The sequence below is a fragment of the Gossypium arboreum genome, chromosome 11 (assembly GCF_025698485.1).
Source record: "Gossypium arboreum isolate Shixiya-1 chromosome 11, ASM2569848v2, whole genome shotgun sequence".
NCBI classification, from domain to species: Eukaryota; Viridiplantae; Streptophyta; class Magnoliopsida; order Malvales; family Malvaceae; genus Gossypium; species Gossypium arboreum.
In genome coordinates, this window is record NC_069080.1 from 48,198,825 (window position 1) to 48,215,256 (window position 16,432).

A 16,432-nucleotide genomic window follows, 5' to 3' on the forward strand; every position below is an offset into this window, starting at 1 on the left:
ACCTCCCCCACCTCCCCCAATTCCTCAACCTATGCCTCCAATGCCTCAAGGAGTGGATATGATAAAATTTCACAGAACCCCCGTTGATAGAATTCGTAAACAAGGGGCTGAAGAATTTAGAGCAAATATTGATGATGATGCAGAGAAAGCAGAGTTCTGGCTTGAAAATTCTATCCGGTATTTGATGAATTATCTTGTACACGAAGAATGTTTGAAATGTGCTACATCTTTGTTGAGAGATTCAGCCTATAATTGGTGGAAGACTTTGATTTGGTGGTACCGAAAGAGAGGGTAACACGGGAATTCTTTCAAGAAGAGTTTGGAAGAAATATATTAGTGAAAGATTTATTGATCGAAATGTAAAGAGTTTCTTAAGTGAAGCAAGGTAATATGACAGTCTCGAATATGAAAGAGAGTTTGTTCGATTAAGTAAGTATGCGGGAATATGTTCCTCTGAAGCCAAGATGTGCCGACGATTTGAAGACGGGCTTAACGAAGACATTAAGGTATTTGTTGGGATCCTTGAACTAAAAGAAATGGTGGTACTTGTCGATCGAGCTTGCAAGGCTGAAGAATTACTGAAGGAAAAGAAAAGGTAGAATCAAACACGAAATTGGAAGAAAAGACCAATGAGTAATGCACCCTCACAAAGAAACCGGAAAGTCAAGAAATATGAATCCTCGTTCCCAAGTTTCAGCTGGGCAATCATATGGAAATTTTAAGAAGCGAAATGTAGGTCCTAAATCTCAGACTACTTCTGCGGCTAGTGTGGGAAATACGAGATTTGTTAAACCCGAGTGCCAGCGGTGTGGTAGAAATCATTTTGGTCCGTCAGAGCAAATGAATTTTTCGATGTGGTTCTCCGGATCATTTTATTAGAGACTGGCCAGAGAGAGCTGAGAAAGAAAATTTTCAGAATGTAAAAGCTAGTGGTGCGACTCGAGGGAAGGTATCCGAGAAAAGTTGGAAGTGAAACAAGCAAGAAGAATGTAGCTGAGGATGCACCGGTTAGACTGAAGGAAGGGCTCGGCTAGAACTTATGCTATTAAAAAGCGTGAAGATGCTTTCTCACCGATGTGATTACTGGGTACATTTCTCTCTATAATGTTAATGTTATTGCTTTGATTGATCCGGTTCTACTCATTCATATGTGTGCATGAAATTGGTGTCTAGTATGAATATACCGTTGAGAATACTGAAATTTATGATTAGAGTGTCGAATCCGTTAGGCAAATGTGTGATTGTTGATAAAGTATGTAAGAAATGTCCTTTAATGATTCGGGATCATTACTTTCCTACCGACTTGATGTTGTTGCCGTTTGATGAATTTGATGTTATTTTGGGTATGGATTGGTTGACATTGCATGATGCTATAGTAAATTGCAAAGAAAAGGTTATAGAATTAAAGTGTGGAAATGGTGAAACTCTGCGGGTTGAATCAGATAAATCGAGGCATTGCCTAGTGTGATTTCTTCAATGTCGGCTCAAAGATATCCGAGAAAGGGTTATGAAGCTTATTTGGCGTATGTAATTAATACAAAAGAAGTTGAAAAGAAAGTTGAATCGATCTGGGTTGTGTGTGAATTTGCGGACGTATTTCCGGAAGAATTGCGGGTTTGCCTCCGATCGAGGAAGTAGAATTTGGTATTGATTTGATCACGGAACGACTCCGATCTCGATTGCTCCATATAGAATGGCACCAACAGAGTTGAAAGAATTAAAGTCACAGTTGCAAGAGTTGGTGATAAAGGCTTTGTGAGACCGAGTTTTCACCTTGGGGTGCTCCGTGTTATTTGTGAAAAGAAGGATGGTTCTATGAGATTATGTGTTGATTATCGGCGGTTAAACAAGGTGACAATCAAAACAAGTATCCGTTGTCGAGAATTGATGATTTGTTTGATCGGCTAAAAGGAGCGACATGGTTTTCAAAGATTGACTTGAGATCCGGTATTACCAAGCTGCGGGTAAAGGAGTCGGATGTACCTAAAGCGCTTTTAGAACAAGGTATGGTCATTATGAATTTTTAGTTATGCCATTCGGATTGACAAATGCTCTCTTTGTGTTTATGGATTTAATGAATCGCATATTTCGCCATACTTGGACAAATTTGTTGTGGTGTTTATAGATGATATTTTAATTTATTCAAAAGATGAGACGAGAACATCTTGAGCATTTGAGGATAGTTTTGCAAACTTTGAGAGATAAGCATTTGTATGCTAAGTTTAATAAAAGTGAATTTTGGCTCCGGAAGTTGGATTTTTGGGTCATATTGTTTCGGTGATGGTATACGGGTTGATCCTAGTAAAATTTCAGCCATTGTTGATTGGAAACCACCGAAAAACGTAACCGAAGTTAGAAGTTTCTTGGGGCTAGCTGGGTATTATCGGCGGTTTGTAAATGGATTTTCTATAATTGCTGCTCCTATAACTAGATTACTCCGAAAGGATGTTAAATTTGAATGGACGGAAGAATGTCAACGAGTTTTGAAGAATTGAAAAAGTTATTAACAGAGGCACCGGTGTTAGTACTGCCCGAATCGTAAAGAATTTGTGGTGTATAGTGATGCTTCTCTAAATGGTTTGGGGTGTGTGCCCATGCAAGAAGGAAAAGTGGTGGCATATGCTTCGAGGCAGTTAAAACCTCATGAGAGGAATTATCCTACTCACGATTTGGAATTGGCTGCGGTGGTGTTTGCTTTGAAAATTTGGCGACATTATTTGTATGGTGAAAATGTCGGGTATATACCGACCACAAAAGTCTTAAGTACTTGATGTCACAAAAAGACTTGAATTTGAGACAACGAAGATGGTTGGAGTTGTTGAAAGATTACGAGCTTGTTATTGATTATCATCCGGGAAAAGCGAATGTGGTTGCTGATGCTTTGAGCAGAAAGTTGTTGTTTGCTTTGAGAGTTATGAACACTCAGTTGAAAGTGTCAAATGATGGTTCGATTCTAGCAGAGTTAAGAGCAAAACCAATGTTTTTACAAGAGATTTATGAAACTCAGAAAAAATGATCAAGATTTGCTAGCCAAAAGAAAATAAGGTGAAGTCGTCACGGGATCGATTTGAATTGGTTCGATGGGTGCCTAATGTTTAAAGATCGGATTTGTAAAATCAAGAATGAGGAATTGATTCAAAAGATCCCTCAGGAAGCACATAGTGGTTATTTCTCGATTCATCCGGGTAGTACGAAAATGTATAATGACTTGAAGAAAATGTATTGGTGGAATGGAATGAAAAGAGATATATCAGAGTTTGTGTCCAAATGCTTAATTTGTCAACAGGTGAAAGCTGAACACCAAGTACCTTCAGGATTACTCCAGCCTATTATGGTTCCTAAATGGAAATGGGATCAGATTACTATGGATTTTGTTTCAGATTGCCATTGACTCGGAAAGAAAGATGCCATCGGGTAATAGTTGATGATTAACTAAGTCGGCTCATTTTATCCCAAGACGCATTTAATTATTCTCTTAACAAGTTGGCTGAACTATATATTAAAGAAATTGTTAGATTACACGGAATACCATTATCGATTATTTCAGATAGAGATCCAAGGTTTACCTCGCGGTTTTGGCAAAAGTTGCAAGACGCGTTAGGTACAGTTAAATTTCGATCGCTTTTCATCCACAAACCGATGGACAATCGAGAGAGTAATTGATTCTTGAAGACATGCTCGATGTTGTGTATTGGAATTTCAAGGAAGTTGGGAAAGATATTTGCCGTTGGTAGAATTTGCTTACAACAATAGCTATCGACGAGCTTGAAAATGGCACCTTATGAAGCATTGTATGGTCGCAAGTGTCGAACGCCTTTGTATTGGGTGAACTCAAGGAAAATCAGATTTATGGAGTTGATTTAATAAAAGAAATGAAGAAAAGTGAAGATAATTCGAGATTGTTTGAAAGTCGCTTCAGATAGACGAAATCTTATGCGAGACCTAAAGCGAAAGGACATTGAGTTTCAAGTTGGTGATAAGGTATTTTGAAAGTGTCTCCATGGAAGAAAGTCCTTAGATTTGGACGAAAGGGCAAGTTAAGTCCGCGTTTTATTGGACCGTATGAAATAATTGAAAAAGTTAGACCGGTAGCATATCGGCTAGCTTTACCACCCGAATTAGAAAAGATTCATGATGTGTTTCACGTATCTATGTTACGTCGGTATCGTTCAGATCCTTCACATATAATTTCACCGCGAAATTGAACTGCGACTGATATGACTTATGAAGAAGAACCGATTAAGATTTTAGCTCGAGAAGTCAAACAACTAAGAAATAAAAGTGTTGCACTTGTGAAAGTGTTGTGGCAAAAGCATGGGGTAGAAGAGACAACATGGGAAACTGAAGAAACTATGAGAAACCAATACCCACACTGTTTCTGGGTAAGATTTTCGAGGACGAAAATCTTTAAAAGGGGAGAGTTGTAATATCCTAAATTAGGGCTTAATCGGAATAGTGGTTTCGTGACCACAAATCTGAGATAGAAATAATTATTTTACAATGATTTTGATGTTTATGATATGATTGCATGATTGTGTGAAAATTTCAGTAATGAAATTCTATGCCTAAAGTGCTTAAATTGAAAGTAGGGACTAAATCGAATAAGTTGCAAAACTTGCATTCTAGAAGTTTTAGTATGAAATTGTTTTGGAATATTAATGAGGAGGTCTTAAATAGCAATTTTACCAATTTTAATTTCATGGACAAAATTAGGACATGGAAGGAATTTTGGAAAGTTTAGTAGTAAGGGTATTTTGGTCATTTAGTTATTAAAATGAATTAAAAACAAAATTAAAAGCCAATTTTGTCCATCTTCTTCATTAGGCCGAAATTTCAAGGGTTCTCCATAGCTAGGGTTTGTTTCAAGCTTCCAAGCTCCATAGTAAGTGATTCCAAGCCCGCTTTTAATGATTTTTACGTTTTGAGATCTCGGTAACTCGATAAAGCTTATGTTAGCAATAATTTAACCTAGGGTTTATATTTGGAAAAATACCCATAGGTGAAATTTGTGTATTTTAATGTTTTATGATAGAATATGAAGTTTTAAATTATGTTAGACAACTTGTACTACTCGATTTTAAGCAAAAACGAGTAAAAGGGCTTAATCGGTAAAAATACCTAATAGTCACAAGTACATGTTAGAGTGAGAATTTGATGTTGCCATAGAAGAGAAAAGTGATCAGCATGTTTTAAAACATAAGAATAAGGAATAAAGTTTAATCCAGAGCCTAGGGGCAAAAATGTAAATATGCAAAAGTTTAGGGGTAAAATTGTATTTTGCCAAAATTTGAGTTAAGGATTAATTCGATAATGTGAGTATTAAATAAGCTAAATGTGTTATTTTAGATCAAGAAAGACGTGGAATCGACCTCAATCGAGGAAAAGAAAAGATTGTGGACTAAATTGCAAAATCTTTGTATTTTGGTACCAAGGTAAGTTCATGTGTAAATAATGTAGCATAATTGTTATTTTTAAGTTATTGATATTAATTATGTGTTATGCTGAATTTTATTATGAAATGTATGCTTTGTGGTTAATTTCAAATAATATGTAAATTATGTGAACTACTTGTTAAATATAATTGTTACTGAGTATTGATTTGGCATTCTACGGAAGACGGCAAGGATAAGTGTTCGAGGAAAAGCCCGTTTGAACCTTAGGAATAGATTAGGATACAAGTGACATGTCACTAGGATGGTTGAGCATCCGAACTCGTTGAGTTGAGTCCGAGTTCACTTATGGATGCGAATGTCCGAACTCGTTGAGTTGAGTCCGAGTTCGTGAGATGTAACTAGGCATCCGAACTCGTTGAGTTGAGTCCGAGTTCACTTATGGATGCGAACGCCCGAGCTCGTTGAGTTGAGTCCGAGTTCGCTTATGGGCGGGTTACATGATTGCTTGATTGAATATGTGGCACTTATGTGCAAGTTATCCATGTATCCGAATTATATTCCGATGTGTTCAACGGGTAAAGTTCTACTCAAATGGAGGAAAATTCGAGATGTAAAGAGACGTATTGGTAAGTGATATGAAATGGATATTTTGGACAGGTATGTATTTAACCCTCGGGTTGAGTATTGATACAACCACGATAAGGTAATAAGATGATGAAGAATGATTAAAAATGTGATATGTGTTTTAGTGATGTATGCTAATGTTGATTGGTATAACTGTTTGTTATGTTACTTATTATTTGCATATGAACTTACTAAGCATTTATGCTTACTCCCTCCTTCTTACTCATTGTAGTTTTGGACAAGCCAGCTCAGGAGTCGGGATAGGTCGAAGGCTCAGTCACACTATCCAGAAGATTTTTGGTAAATGGCTTGTAAATTTAAGTATGGCATGTATAGCAATATACCCATTTTGTGTAAATGATCTTATGGTATGGTTGTGAAATGGTTGAGGAAATGCTTGATAATGATAAGTTATGAAAATGGTTAGTTTAGATTATGTTTGATGTTAAGGAAAACTATTAAGATACTTAGTGCATAAAAACTCATAAAAAGGATGAAATTTACCATAAACAGAATACGCAGCAATACTAACGCGAGTTTGAAAATTTACTAAAAATCATAGAGATTGAATTTGGTGGTGAAATACATATCAAATTGAAGCTTATTATGTCTAGTTTCACATGAAACAAATGAAACAAGTAAAGGAAGTATATGTTAGAAGATATTTTAATTTTAGTGAAACAGAGTCATAGCAGTTTCTGAATCCCTGTTCCTACTTTAGAAATTCACCATAAATTGTAAATATATAATTAGGTGGTGTATTTTATATCCTCAGAATCCTTATTAAGTCTAGTTTTAGTATAAACAAACCTCATAGTCATATGAATTTTGTACAGAGAGAAATGTGGTTCGTAGTAAACAGAGGTCAGACGAGTCGAGTCTTGAAACAGGGTAACTTTAACTAATAAACTGTACTAGTTGGCCCAACCAAAATTCTAGAAAAAATTAGTAGATAGTTTTATGAGTCTAGATTCAGGAAAATTTACGGATCTTAATTTCGAGTTTTGTAACTCGAGATATGATTTTTCTTGTGACTGTGACGCAAGTAGCTTAAAAGCTGTGAATGTAGAAACAAATAATTCAAAGTTCTAAAAATGTTAAACTAAGCTTAGTAACACCTCATACTCGACTCCGGCGACGGTCTCGGGTGTGGGGGCGTTACAATATCCCTTTTCCCCTTTTATTGTCTAACAGAAATAAGATAGTGATTTGCCCCCAAAACTCAAAGAATTCACCTACCCTTATTATTCTTATGGGGATATTAATAAACCTACCCTTTTTGATATGGCAGGTTCTTTTTCCATGACAGCTATAGAGTGGGGACTTATAAGATGGGCTCTCCAATAAGCTTGTGATGAGATCGAGGCTAGGCGAACAAAATCTGAAAGGATCATTCTCTCTGGCGAACAATAATTTGCCTAGCTCCACCAATCATATGATGACATAGTTCGCAAAAGTCATGAGCTCACATAGTCTGTGTCCACTTGGGAGAAAAAGTACCACGCTTCGGTAGCCCGGAAAAAAGAGTTAGAAGAAAGGGTTCGTCAAATGGAAGCCCTTGAGAAACAACTCCTTGTAGAAAAAAATAAAAATAAAGAACAACGAGTCTCTAGAGAAGTTTAAAGAGCATACCAACGTGAGCATTAAGGCAGATCTGCCCAGTGTAAGGTCTAACTTAGTGTTGCATACTCAAGTCAATAAGGGTCCCTTCGATCTAAGCTACTTGAAATCCAAATGCATGCAACATCTCACCAATACTAACCTTAGCTTCGAAGTCCTAAATCCCAAAGGGACTGAATGGGAGGAATTCAAAAAGAAATGAATGGAATTCAACAAACACTTCTACAGTCAGGATTCAGATATGTTCAACTCTAATTTTTTGGGAGGTACTAACCTAAAGGATGAAAGCCCAAGAGATGCTACCACTTCTCTAACCCAAAGGGTATTAGAATTTCTCTTGTTATACATATATATTTTCTCTCATCTCTTTTTAATGAGATTTTTCTTCATTTCTTCACTTTTCTTTCGCAATTACCTTGTTCATCTTTCCTTTTGCTATGATATGCACAAAACCGGCTTATAACGATCTACACAAATGCATCCAATTCCATAATACACATCAACCTTATGATAACTTAAGGTACTAAGTCAAATTTAAGGTATCAAGCATATAAGGGATATTCCTTAACTTTCTATGTTTAGAAGATCGACTAAATCGAAGCTCTGATACAACTAAATTGTAACACTCTATACCTGACCCAATTATCGGGTTTGGGTACCAGGTGTCATAATCAACCTGAATAACTTAACAAAATTTCTAACCTGATTTACTTTCTGACTTAAATAATTCCAAGTTATACATACATTGCTAGTATTCAATCTTACTCATTTTCAAGAATAACATCAAAAATACAAAATTTAAACTCTTATTACATTCCTTATCATACAAGCACTAAGTTCTTATAATCATTCTATCTTATTAAACATGAATAATTATTTACAAATTTTAACTTGAGACTTTACTACAGATACACTAAATTAATCCTTAAGGCGTGGCCTCTAAGGGTGCCCCCTATATGCATGATACAGTTATAGCACTGTTTGCGCGAGCTTGCGGTGTTTGGCTTAGTTCCTCCACGTGAATCTTAAGTCAATCCTTAAACATACATACAAGGCAGGACAACCATAAGTTCGGATCAACATAGTGAAATTCTATACGGAAGAAATTGAAAACCCTAAATTTTTGAGGAAATAATAATAAAAGCACCAAATTTAAACTCCTTGAGTATCGTAGGGGATTCCATAATTTCACTAGTGTAGCAAATGCTTTGTTTCCCCTAAGCTAACTATTGGCAGACATATTCTCTATTTTAGTCATAAGTGTGCTCTTCCAAATAACAATTCCTTCTGGGGTTTAACCCTGTCCAACTTTATCTCAGACTTTCATTTTACCATTCCCAGTTGAGTCCTTAAAGATATCCATATACACAAATATACAAATTATCGAATAATATTAGAGGACTTGCAATTATCTTCACCACAACGGTGGATCCTTACCTTGATTTACTCATCCCATATTGAACGCAACATATGTTTACCATATTACCCTAGCCAATATCTTCCTTTAACTTAACCTTTGCATAGACCCTTCCTTAAGGAAGACCCAACCTAGCATCCTCATTTGTGGTCTTAATTTTCAGTTTTTGCTGATTGATAACACCCCTCTTTCCTTATGGTTTTGTGATAACTTTAATTTATATAGTCTTTTTCAACATATTTTTACTAGTAATTTATGCAAGTTCAAAGTATTTTAATAACGAAATTTTATTACAAAATTACATAAAAAATTAAAGAGAAATTTACATTTTTTTTGTTATTTACATGCTAATTTGACATATTTTTGCCTATTTAACACAATTTTGTGCAATAGGAGGAAAATTGGCCTCGAAGCTCACCTACTCAATATTCGATGTTGTAGTAGTTTTCTGTAGCAAAAGTCAGGCAAAGGGGGGTTGATAATTAATCAGCTATGGGCTTCCAAAATTAATTAGAATTATGGATAATGGACAAACTTGACCCAGCTAGGAAATTGGATCAGTGAAGTAGTTAAGCCTACTGCTCAATGTTGAAGCCAAACCTTCCAATTAAGGAGGAAATAACTCAAAGTTAGCTACAAGCAGCCTATTCGTCCATTTAATATTTAATTTAAAGTCCTTAGACTTGTAAAAAAGTTACAAAATAGCCCCAACAACTTTATTAAGTGACCCTTCAACTCTTTCCTTAAAGAACGCCTTGAACTAGATATTTTTAGCAAAATCATCTTTCCCATTCCTTTTCTCAAGGTGGTCAGCCATAAGAAGGGGGATTGGCTTGCTACTTTTAGCAAATACAAGTTTCCCCTACTAGTATAAATACCACCCCCTCATTCCCTCATTCCATCATCCCTCATTCATTCATCTTTCTCTCTCTTTGCTTTCCTCTCCCATTTTCCTATTCTTCAAGTGAGTGGTGCAAGGATTTAAAAGGAGCTCATTCGGCCATTGAAGGAGCATTTTGCTTGATTGCTATGGCAAGGAGTTGAGCTTAAAGGAGGAGCAAGGCTTATAGAACCATCGAAAATGCTTTTGCAATTCTTTCCCTTTCTCTTTTAATTTATTATTGTTCAGTTTGAGAAATCATGTTTGCAATTGAATTTAATTTTTTAATATAGTTATGGCTGATTAATTCCTTCGGTATTAGAATAATTTAATTTTCATAGGTTAGATTATTTATGTTGTTAATGATGTTATGTGCCTAGACTGTTTATGCTTCCAGATAAAATTATGACTATGTTATTCATGCATTATAAATGTGGGAATGCAACTAAATTAATAATTAAATCCTAAATGGATTGTAATTAATGGACACACTATCTGAATGGTGCATGTTTAATCTATATTCGAGAGAATTAGGCTAAATTTTTTAATAATTGGAGAGAACCTTATTACCTTGCATAATCCTAGGATTCATGTGATTAAACTGTTTAGAAATATTACTATTACCTCACATTAATATGTTTTTTTGTTTATTAATTTTACTAAGTTGTTGACATAGACATATGTTATACTTAATAATTTAATAAGTTGAATTCTTAGACGATGCTTGAAAAAGTTAACCTTGAAGTTGTAACAAATGTAGACATATATAGAGAAGAGGTTAAACTTTAGACTTTGAGAGAAGCCAAAGTACTCGCAATTAAAATAGGATTAATCATTACTAAGTTGCCATGGAATTTTCCATAACATCATTAGCAGTATTTAAATATTTCTAAGTTAGGAAGGAGAATTATTCTGATACATACATGATATTGTGATTTCATTGAATGACTTGTGTACTCATTTATTTAATTTAATTTTAAGCATATTTAGGTTAGTTTAATTTAATCAAACCCATTACTTAGTTTTCATCACCAACCAATTTGCTAGTAATTAATTTTGCAATACTTGATTCACATTGACAGTCCCTGTGGAGACGATACTCAATATACCTATCTCATCGTCACCATTGTGTCTCCTAAATGATTAATATGATCACTATGAATAAATGACTGTGATAAATTGCTCGTTTGAGAACAAGCAACTTGTGGCCAAGTTCTATATTTATCAATCCACATGCCAAAGTGAGGATGTCATTAACTCTTTAAATTGAGCTATGAACTCCATTTTTTCTAGTAAAGTCATTTAATATACAAGTCATGTACCCAACATACCGACTATCGACTCAATCATCTTTAGAGCATCAGCATCAACTTATATCAAAGCACATGAGTTACATACCTATGGTCAGTGACTAACTCAGGATTTAGGTAAATCACACCATGAATGTCACAAGCGAATTAATTTACAAACAGATTCAGAATTAATTCATCTTGAGTCCAGTCCAATGCATTATTCTACCAATGAATATATCTATGTCTCTACCCATGGAGTCAAATGCTCCGATAAATAAGACTAGTCATCTCCTTAATTGGAATTGTAAACGACATAATAATCCTTCTAGGTATTTGAACCAAATGCTCACTTTGATTCTTTTACGGGATTATAGACTCGTTTTGATTATCTACTGAAGTAAGTTGTCTTTCTTACAATGTAAACGTTCTTACAATGCCACTTATTATCAATTTTAATTTAGACAATCAATGAGCTAATATTTGTTTGTCACAATTTCTCTATGCATGAAAAATATGTAAGACAAAAATACAAAGACATAACAGTGAAATGTGATATTTATTTATTCATCATTCAAATACATAGAAAACAATTATTTGTTTACTACAATATAGGCACATTTTCCAACAGCACAGTCTCCCTAGCTCAAAAAAACCATCTATCGCTAATCATATTGTCCCCCACTAAGGAACTAGATGGTTCCATTCCAACTAGACTAGGATTGAGACTTAGCTATTCACTAATCAGCCACACAATTTACCATGTTTTCCAGTAGATCCTGCCAACTTACCATCTTATTCAACTAATTCCCAACTCTTTTTTAAATTTGAGAGATCAGTAAAAATTGAGTGTGACACTATATTATGAAATGTTTTTATGTCTAAATGGTTTAATTTTGATGTTTTCGTCAATAGTTGCTCCGAATATTATTGTAGCATCTCGTAACTCAGACTTGACAGTTGGGTTGGGTGAGGGATGTTACATTTTGTTAACTCGAGGTCGAGTTAGGGCCAAATTGAAAAATTTTCAAAATGCCAGGTTGACATCGAGACTACGGGAGCTCCTCATGGTGACGCAACATACTATCTTAGCCCGTCGTAATGCTGAGAGTACGTCGTCGTGATGTGACTCACTGTTTTTCCCTCTTTGTGAGATTGAGAAACCTATGTCACAATGTCAACCTTGTTTTTCCACAAGTTAATTCCATACATTGTCTAACAAGCATATATAGCATACATGAATGCCTTTAAGGCTTCAATTGGTCATTTACCTTAATTTCAACATGTTAACAACCATTTACCAAAACCTCAACACCCCTACCATGCATAATTTCAAACCATTTATAATATCGATTCTCAACATGATCATTTGAAACATTTGAAACAAGTAAAACCTTGGTACATGCCATCTTACCAAAATGAGATAAGCCATACAAACTTAGTTGAATTGAAAACAGTGGTCTAGATGCTGACTTCACTTTTTTTGGGCTTCGATATTTCCTGTACCTACGCACAAAATAAACAAACCATAAGTTGAGTGATAAAACTTAATGGTACTTTCATGATTCAATATAACATCAACATTTATAATGATCATGCATAACATCATTATACAATTTATCCAAGTTATAATCTACCAACCTAAAAATATCACATCTTAGATATGAATGAGTATATGAATATGGAAAATAACTAATGCATTCGTCAATATTTGCAAGGAAAATAATCTATACATACCATTTGACAATTACCATTTTGCATACCTTATTAGCTAACACTATCAAACATATATCACACATCTTTATATACTATTAACATTATAGTATTCATGTTTAATGGCTTATATATTATTTATCTTATTACCATACCATCCAAACACATTTTTGGAGTCCATCGACTCGTTTATATTTATTTCGGTATCATATTTTATTTTCAAAATATTTCTTTACAAATTCAAGTTTTTCCAATTCTAATTAGGATGTTACGTCTAATGGAACCCTAGTAAAATGGATTTAGATACATGGGTAAACTACACACCAGATAGCTCTTAGGAGCTTAAACTATAACTGCAGCCCTATTTTGACCCTAGTCAGGAAGTGGTTTCGGGACCGTTAAACCGAGTCACCGAAATATTTGAATATAATATTTTATGTCTAAAATATGTGTTTATGCCTGTGTGAATTTTTAAATGCTTTAATTTTTGCAAATTGATGTGAAATTAATTGAAAATTGACTTGTGTGAAAATTTTGAGAATGTGTTAGGTAAATTTTGAAATGGCCTTGTATTATGTGACTTTAAAACACAAGGACTTGCATGTCAAATTGACATGTTTTTTTTATAGTGACCGGCCATGTGGAATAATCATTGAAATGTATGTTTTTTTTATATATATTTGTATTATAATATAATTATAATTATATATGTTATTGGTGTTAAAATAAAATAAATAAAATAATGAAAGGTGAAAAGAACAAGGCTTAGTTCATCTTTTGTTCTTCATTTGCCGAATATAGGAGGAAAAGCTAGGCTTTCGGTCACTCTTTGATTTTTGCTTGATTAAGGTAAAAATTTCATGTTATTTCCTTTGAATTTTTTTTAGTGTGGTTGATAGCTAAGTATTTGACTTAGCCCATTTTGAATTTTTGAATTCTATGGTGATTTGGGCATTCGACCATGATATGGATGGTAAGAAATGGTGGTTGTTTTATGCTCTTATGAGTAAAGGTGGATAAGTGAGGTTTAAACTTGTTAGATATGCATAGTAGTGGTTTCGGTGCTTTAGGGAATTTTGGCTAACATGTTTATGCTTACTGAAATTGAATTAGAGGTTTTGAGCATAATTTGTGTAACTTGTGAATGAAATACTTGAAATTATGAATTAGGAACATGAATTTAGTCGGCTACTTAAGACAAATTGTCAAATAATGCTCAACATTAGTGTTATTTACTTAATTGGCAAATTAAGCTTAGAATAGGTGAATTCGTGGGTATGGGGCAAAGTATTTATATTCGGCCATTAGCTAGATTTTGTTAAGATTTGGATAATTGAGAATTTAGTCAATATGCTTAAAAAGAAGCTTTCATGGTTGCCGAATTGTAAAGTGAGAAGTTGCTAAGTAAAATTGATGTTAAAATCAATGAAATAGAGAATGGTAGGTTTAATTGAAGAAGTCATGCTTTGTGTGCCTTATTCGCTTATTGAACATTCAGCTTTGTCCCTAGAGAATGAATGAATTGATGGTAATTGTTTATGGGAATTAGCTTTGCCATGTTTATGCTAACAAGATGAGAAATGAATTAAGATGGTCCTAGTGTGCCGATTGGGAGCTAGGAAATTGAGTTAAAGATAGAAGATAGTGAGTAAATATTTCATAGACATTTTTTACACTTAAGTTCACATGAATTTAAGCTTACTAAGTGATCACATATTCAGCTCTTGATGATTATTATGTCATGAATAATGAGTTTGATTAAAAGATTATGTAAACTTGATCAAATCAATAATTTAGTTGTGACTTGTAACATAGTTGTATTTGGCCGAATGTGTATGTAAAAGAAAATTGTGTGTGTGTCCGGGCTAAGTCCCGAAGGCATTCGTGCTGGTGTTATGTCCGGGCTAAGTCCCGAAGGCATTCGTGCTGGTGTTATGTCCGAGCTAAGTCCCGAAGGCATTCGTGCTAGTGTTATATCCGGGCTAAGTCCCAAAGGTATTCGTGCTGGTGTTATATCCGAGCTAAGTCCCGAAGGCATTTGTGTTGGAAATGTGTGATCTTGCTGTAATAATTCCAATTAATGTGCTCACAACCCTAAGATGGTCAGGTATGTACCGTATATACGTTGTAAAATTTGATTCGGTTTAAATTGTGATTATTCATTTGGATAGTGCTCTTCCGGCCATTGCTTAGGGTTGTATGAAGTCTATAGCTTATTCAGGATACATGAATTTTGATTCAAGTGGAAATATGTTAAGATTGGCTCTGAGCATGTGAGTATATTGGTTGAAGTGTGAAGTAACATGAATATGTAAATAAACGTATATGTATTTATTTAGCCTTGTAATTGAATTAGATGTATTCGGCCAAATGATGAAGTTGGTTGGATAAAAAGAAGTTATCTACGTGATATGAATTTGTGTTTAAGGAAAAATTTAAAATGACATGCATGAATAATAGTGGTATATTTAGTCATGGTTACATTCGGTCAAAGAAAAGATGATAAGCCTTATGAATGCTATGTTTTAATTTTAAATGATTTCATTGCTTAAAACTTACTAAGCATAGAAATGCTTACTCTATTGTCCTTAATTCTCTGTTTTATAGATCTCGTTCATTAGCTACGATCTCGGGAACCTCAAAGTCGAAGTCGTCCATAATATCTAAGCCCATTCGGTAGCTAAACTTTGATAATGGCATGTATAGGCTTGACTTTTTGATGTTAAATAAGTATCTTTTTGATGTTGTATATATGTATAGCCATGCGAAAATGGCTTGTTAAGTTACTATATGTGTTCCACATAGTTAATGTGAATGTGTGGTTGATATTCGATTAATGTTTTCCATGTTTTGATGTGAATTGAACTTAAGAATGAATCAATGTACCCATTAACTTGAGATGAGTCTTTTGTATATTGTATAATTGGAAAAAAAAACAAGTTGGAATTCGGTTTTATAAGTTGCCAACGGGAGTTATTCGAATAAAGTTAAATAGAATTTCGTGCTTGTATGGTAATACTCCTTAACCCTCCGGCAACGGGTACGGGTTAGGGGTGTTACAACAACACATCAAGGTAGCGAAGTGCAAAGCCCAAAGGCCTCAAAAGCGAATAAATATACTAATACATCCCTTCACCACACCATATTATACTCAATGATCTGTAACAATTGCTAAATCCTAGTATAACTTGTAATGATCTCCGTACAAACACATATCTCATACGCATGCATATACAACCCTATTGGCATGCCAATTGAGTCCTAACCTTATACTAAGTTCACATGGGCATAAATTACATATATAAACGTTTCTATACCTGTAATCATTTTACTCACATATTCATACCTTGTATTCGGTCACATATGCATTTCGTACCTTTTATATTGTTTTACCGCATAACAATTATTTTTCAATTTAGTACATATATTGTTATCTCGGTCAAATTCACAATCTCAACCTGTGACACCCAAACTTGATTGAGACGGACAGACTCGA

General features: G+C 34.5%; 1 long non-coding RNA gene across 1 annotated transcript; it reads left to right on the top strand.

Annotated features, from left to right (window-relative positions):
* The first annotated feature begins 4,804 nt into the window (after nt 1-4,804).
* Nucleotides 4,805-6,399, top strand: LOC128283662 (uncharacterized). Its single transcript, XR_008274059.1, has 3 exons — nt 4,805-4,882; nt 5,347-5,432; nt 6,250-6,399. It is a non-coding gene; the product is annotated as an uncharacterized LOC128283662 (long non-coding RNA).
* The last annotated feature ends 10,033 nt before the right edge of the window (nt 6,400-16,432 follow it).